This window comes from Phocoena sinus, chromosome 1 (genome assembly GCF_008692025.1).
Source record: "Phocoena sinus isolate mPhoSin1 chromosome 1, mPhoSin1.pri, whole genome shotgun sequence".
In the NCBI taxonomy this organism is placed as follows: domain Eukaryota; kingdom Metazoa; phylum Chordata; class Mammalia; order Artiodactyla; family Phocoenidae; genus Phocoena; species Phocoena sinus.
This window is the reverse complement of record NC_045763.1, coordinates 142087119-142094225: the sequence shown is the minus strand read 5'-3', so window position 1 is coordinate 142094225 and position 7107 is coordinate 142087119.

Genomic DNA, 7107 nt, shown 5'->3' with positions numbered 1-7107 from the left:
ACCTCTAAATAATCTCCTTTCTCTGGGAACTACCTCCCTAACTTTAGGGTTATTTCCCTTTTAGCTGCTTTCGTATATGTGATCTTGCCACATCAGCCTCAGCTGGCAGGGTTGGCAGTAGAAACCTGAAATAAACTAGGCTAATATGTTTCCCTGTCCTGGAAATTTGAAATTGCAATCCAGAGATTACCAGTTTGTCTATGGTCGAAAGAAGTAGAGAAAGTCCTTCAGAATAAAGACATGCAAATAAACGAAGCAGTCACGCAGAGAGAGGCAGAGTGTTCTGAGAGATTTCTAGGTCTTGGTTGCTCCTTGTTCGTGAGACCCAGATGACTTCTTGCTCTGTATCTTTATGGCAGGCTCTCCATTTGGGGGTGAAGCCGGCTAAAGAGTATGAGTTATCTTACTTAAAATCACTAATCAATACTTAGTAGATGTACAGAAGATCCTGTTGGATGGAATTGAATTCTCTTAATTCTTAGCTTTCCTGAGGTCCAGAAGGGGACGCTAGAAGCTTAGTAATTTGTTCAAGTCAGACAGTGTTTTCTTATGATTTGTTTGAAATGCTGGGAATACCAAGAATATCAGATACAGATATACACACAGACACATATTCTTAAAACATAAATTGATTTCTGATTATTATTTTTAGAGCTATCTATAATATCATTTTCCTTCTTTGGACAAATTCATTAGAATGACGGCAAGTGACATTTTTAAAATGATTGAAAAATCTGCTCTAGTAACTCTTGTTAAGTTCACCTTCTAGGCTTGGAAAACTGACAAGTAAAACAATACCCACACACACAATTATGACCAATAATAATTTTAAACATATCCACTGAGACATTCTCATTGTCATCAAATGTGTTTTCTCTGCATACTGAAGTATGAAAAAAATGAGAGACTTTATTAAATATTAAGTTCATGAGGTTTAACCTGATTTGCATAATTCTATTGGGTAATGAGGCTATCTGGGTGAGTGAAGTTTGCCTTTAAAGCATGGCAGCATTTAAATTTTATCTACTAAATATATCTTTATGAATTGTACTAAATGCTTGATTCTGTGAATATTGGGCCATTTAACCTTCCTTGCTGGCCACATAGAAATTGTTCCATTAGATTACAGGTTCCACCTTTGAGATTTCTTTATTCATTAAATGTATTTTCTTAATGTTTGCTTAAATCTCATTTAATTGGGATAAAAATTATCTCAGGATTGGTTTTTGGTGCAGGAGAGATAGGGAGGAGGATAAAGAGAGGTGGAGAAAATGTAAATAATATTGGATCCTATACCCGTCTTCTAGGGATGTTCTTCATCCAGTTCACCCTCATGAACATCAGTTTCTGTGCTTGGCAGCAACACAGCGATGCTTTCAGAGAACATTCAAGTGTGTTTAGGGATACTTTCACTGTATTAAATTATCCCAGACCCACGTACCCTTCTGCTTGGCGTGCCCTGTCTCCCTCCCTGCTGTTAGCTGTCACTTTGCCCTGTAGCCAGCGTGTCTGTACCAATTGGCTTCTCTCGGCCTTTCCACGCTTTTGATATGTTTCATTTTCTTCCAACAGCAGCCTAGGAAAAACTGAAGGCTACCAGGGGAAAACCACAGATGCAAGCTTCCTCTCTATTGCCCTAATTTCGCTCACAATGTCAAATTAGCGTACTCTAGAAGTGCAACATCTCTCCTCTCCTATGGAATAGAGATGAGGATTTGGTTCTCGTCTGCTCTGTCTGCTCTGTTCATGGCATTTTCATTCACAGAGCTGCGGCTTTTTTTCTGGATGTGGATCAAAAGTCTGACCATTAGATAAGAATTATTGCATTTGCTTTTGGAGATCGTGGCCATCTGATAATTGCTCCGGATCTTTTCTACCTTTTTCTAGCTGTCCAACTAGAGATTCCATTGCCCAGCTCCCCCTTCAGTTTTGTGTGACCAGGTGACTACATTTTCTCCAGTGAAATGTCAGTAGATGGATATGTACAACTTCCACTCTGCTTTCCTAACAGGAAATTGCTTGACCTAAAAGTCCTCTTTTCCCCCTTCTCACAGGAGGCTACATGGCACATATGCATGGCTTAATTGAGCTTCCCAGTGATCTGATAATTATTATAATTAAACCCATTTTATCTTTGAGATAGTTGAGACACAGAAGATTAAGTAATTTGCTTAAGATGGAAAAACTACAAAGCCAGTACATGGTAAAGTTAATATTTTAACCCAGGCCTGTCTGGCTACAAAGCCCAAGATGTTAACGAACTCCATGGCCCATATGCTGTCATATCCAGGGTTAATAACTGCTTACTTTGCACTCCTATATAGCTTTATTTGTAATCTATAAGGCATTTCATACGTGTCAATATCCATTTTCCCACTAAGTCATAAGCTTCTGAAGGTTCCAGAGTGATTACATCTTGCTCATTTTGTAGCCTTTTCCACAGCTAGTGTAGATTCTTTTTGTACCTGACTGATACTCTATATCTGCTTGTTAAGTTTAACTCAAGTTTATTGTCTTTCTTCAAATGGCTCCTTTGCCATCATATCTCTGTTTTCTAACTGTTACCACTATAGCATTGTTATCACTCCACTCCACCGCACTTGGATTCCAGATGTCAAGGAAGCATATTATATGACAGCTCAGAAAAAATCATTACAAATTTATTTTCCAGGAGCCAACAACATGAGTAATTTCCACATAACTATTTAAGTGAGTGAAAGTGAATCAGAGTGCTTTAATAACTCAGTGTGACAAATACTTGAGATTGGGAAATTCAGAGAGTGGGAGCAAAGTTTGGGTGTGGATGAAGGACCACAAATACGTGGGACAGGAGGTAAGTCCCCCAAGAGACACCGTGGAGGACATTACATTGAGTCATTCCAAAGCAGGAACGCCAGGCTCTTCAAAGATACTGAGCATAATGCAGTTTTGGCTGTTTGTACAACATTGCATAATAATCCTTGTAAAATCCCTTTGTCTGCCATGGTAGCTAGTTTCTGTCAAAAGAATTAAGAAGCAGGACATTTGCAATGAATTGCCCCAATCAAGCTTTTATTAAGCTTGATATGGAAAACACAATCAGAAGCTTAAAATAAAGCTCAACATTTTTTCTCTCTTGACCCTTTTTGCTGATCCCTTATGAAACCCAGCACCAGAGGACCTTTACGTCTCTGGTGGCTCCATAGATGGTTGAATGAATTTATGAATAAATGTTACAGCTAATATTAGCACCTGTCCTACCTCTCCCTTGGACTGGGAAGGAGAGTCTTGGCTTCTTTGTATGTGTCAACTAGTCTGCAAGGATGAAGGGATGGAGAGGGAGAATCTTGGCTTCTTTGTATGTGTCAACTAGTCTGCAAGGATGAAGGGATGGAGAGGGAGAGGAGAAGAATGATTATTTATTTATCCTTCTATTCGTACTCTGCTCTTTCCGCAAAGGAAACATTTATGGCAGGGGTGTTGGTGAAGGCCAGATCTTTTTGTTCCCTCAAGCCCTCCCTGAAGTAGTATCATGAGGAGCTGTGCCCTTTATGGAGGTGAACTCGAGGTCAATGTCCTCCAGAGTGGGGTCAGGCTTTGGCCGACACTCCCACCAACTCCCATCCACGTTTACTGAGTACCAAATAGATATCAGGCACTGATTCTTCTTAAAGCAAAACAAACATAAACAAAAACACAAGACAAATAAAAAAGTAGGTTTTATTATTCTCTTTACAAGTAAGGAAATCAAGTACTAGCATTTCAGTAGCTTTTCCTGTGATTGGAAGGATCAGGATTCCAGCCTACAATTGTCTAAAAATTATAGAAGTAGACTTCTTTTCATATTACATTCCAAGTTCTAACACTGAACCACTGTAAGGACCCAAAGAAGCTTTGGGTCTTTAAAAAATTATTCCAGTTTAAAAGATAGATGTGGGGGCTTCCCAGGGGCTTCCCTGGTGGCGCAGTGGTTGAGAGTCCACCTGCCGGGGCACGGGACGTGGGTTCGTGCCCCAGTCCAGGAAGATCCCACGTGCCGCGGAGTGGCTGGGCCCGTGAACCATGGCCACTGAGCCTGCGCGTCCGGAGCCTGTGCTCCGCAACGGGAGAGGCCACAACAGTGAGAGGCCCGCGTACCGCAAAAAAACAAAAACAAAAACAAAAACAAAACAAAGATAGATGTGGCTTCCTCCTTCATAGATGGGCTGTCATCATAGATGACATCATAGGTGATGAATTCAGTAGAAAATGACAACTAAGTCTCAGCTTTTGATTTACTGTTTTATTTAATTAAAAATATTTTAATTAATAAAAGAAAAAACATTCACGTACAATTTTACCACCCATAATACGACTATTTACATGCTTACATATGCTCTTCAAGAATTTGTCCCTTCGCAATTAAAATTTTAAAAATGTATTCAAAATCAATAATAATTTTGTTGTTGTTGTTGTTATTGCTGTATGCAGGCCTCTCACTGTTGTGGCCTCTCCCGTTGCGGAGCACAGGCTCCAGACCCGCAGGCTCAGTGTCCATGGCTCACGGGCCCAGCCGCTCTGCGACATGTGGGATCTTCCCGCACCAGGGCACGAACCAGTGTCCCCTGCATTGGCAGGCAGACTCTCAACCACTGAGCCACCAGGGAAGCCCAAAGTCAATAATAATTTTTATTCTTATGTTTTAACTTATTGAATTAGCAAACACATTTATATTTTCTTCATAATTGTCATGTTAATTCTTCTATAATACTCCAGGTACTTTTTTAGGCTATTTTGTAATAAAAATGTATATTTAGCTTTTTTCTTCTATTAAAGACAACTTGGGGGCTCTATATAGATAACTTGAATGTTTTTGTATTTTTGGAGGTTAGAAGCAGTCATAGAAACAAGCTTCAGCTGCGTAAACTTAAACTTTGGATCCCAAAGAAAAATTTTATATCATGCAGCCTATAGTTAACTGTTCCCCCAAAACTTTTTTGTAATATATTATGGAGTCTCCTCTCTCAGTGGCCAGTGTACAATTCTAGTCTGTTTAAAAGAGATAGCCTCTCCTTGTCCTAATTTCTATAAACTCTCTGACCCTATATAATGATACCATACTTCTTAGGGTGTATTTATGCTTAAATCTGTCTGATTAACTATAAAAATGAAATTGAGCATGCCTCCATAATGAAATTGAACTTAGTTAATATCAGTGGTATATCCTTATGGTTAATCTTCCTATTTCATGTTCACAATTATTATTTTAAATGACAATATTTTATTTTAATCTTTACTTAACTATACTTTGTTACTGACCTCTATACAAGTTGTTTCCAATCCCTTTGGTTATGATTCATGCTGCAATAAACTCCTTTTTTCATGTCGTTTATATTGAATCTTACTTTTAAAATAAATTGTTGGGAGTAGTAACATCTTTATGACTCTTGATAACTATTGTCAAATTATCTTGCATCTATTATAAATTCATCAAAGAAAGGAAATTGTCTCATACACATTTGTATCCCCAGCACCAGCAAAGGAGTTGCACATAAGATGTGTTTAATGAAATATCAAGTTGAGTTTCGTGAAACTGTAGAAGTATCATCAGTATAACAGGCATTTTAAAAATTCTTTTTTCCCATCCCAACAAGGCAAATGAGTTGGTACTTAGATACACTCCTGTTTATTCTTCCGTATGACAGCATGCATTTGAAGAAATGAGACAAATGATGGATGTGACCCAGTAAGGTAAGGAACAGTGCTGGGAATCAAGTGACTTCTGAAGGAAACTTCCATTGAATGCCCCCAGAACTCAGAAAACTTAACAATCAGCCCTCCACAGCATTGAAAACAGAAACTGCTCTCTCCTTTGGTTCTTTTCCTTTCTTTCCTTTTTTTTTCTCATCTTAAAGTATATGGCTAGACATGAAAGTTAGCTGATGAATGCTGAAGGTCAAAGTTGAGGCGAGCAGCCAAAAACTACTATCTTTCCCGTCACCTTTTATCTCTTCCATGCTTCCTGTAGAAAAGGAATGTGGGAGACTTAAGGAGAAAAGAAGTAAAAAGCCAAAAAAGATAAACTTAGACGTAAATGGTTGACACAGTCTTGCACAGAACCATCTATCCTGATATAGTAGAAGGCAGGTAGGAATACCAGCGGGGGAAAAAGCAGAAAAATTTATCTGAATGCCAGTAAAACTAAAATTGGGATTGTTTAAAACTTTTGAGAAACCAATTGAACTATTTTGTGGCTCTGTTTTTGGATCTAAAAAATTAGTTTGACACGGGAAAGTCAAGAAACTACAGATTGTGTAATGCAATGATCTGGAAAATTACATTTTAAAACAACAACTTAAATTGCATTCCGATGTTGCTTTCCTGAGAGAGACTGTTTGGTTGAAATAAGAAAATATTTATTTATTTAGGCTGCGCCAGGTCTTAGTTGCGGCACATGGGATCTTCATTGCGGCATGCAAGGTCTTTAGTTGCGGCATGTGGGATCTAGTTCCCTGACCAGGGATTGAACCCAGACCCCCTGCATTGGGAGAACATAGTCTTAGCCACTAGAGTACGAGGGAAGTCCCAAAATAAGATTTTAATAAACCTTTAGCAAAGTAAAACCTGGCCAGCACCCAGGCACTCTGCATAGTAAAGAAAGGTAGAAGGAAGCAGAGGGAGTGAGTGCTGGGTTGGAGGGAAAAGGGAAAGAGAGGAAAGTATCTCCAATGGGAAATTTAAAAGAACAGCAACCAACTAATGAAGATTTATTGTCATGTGCTGTGTGGTGTGCAGTGTCACTCCTCCTTTCCCTGTTCCTTAAACAATCTTTAACAAATCCCACAATGTTCACAGAAACTTTTGATGTCAGTGGATTTGTTGACCATAGTCATGGTTGGCACTGGGTAAAACCAGAAGCTACATGTGGACTACTCTCATACTTGACCTCTAAAAAAACTGAAAACATGAGATGATGTCTAATACGTAAAATATTAGGAAAAGGCACCTCCTCATCAGAGCTGCTTTCAGAGGCTTCAGAGGCCGAGAGTCATGAGGAGGGGTATGGGTTGACAGCACGAATAGCTCCAATGAATTAAGGAATAGTTAGAGCTAATCAAAGTGTTTGGGAGAACATACCTGACCTGAAGA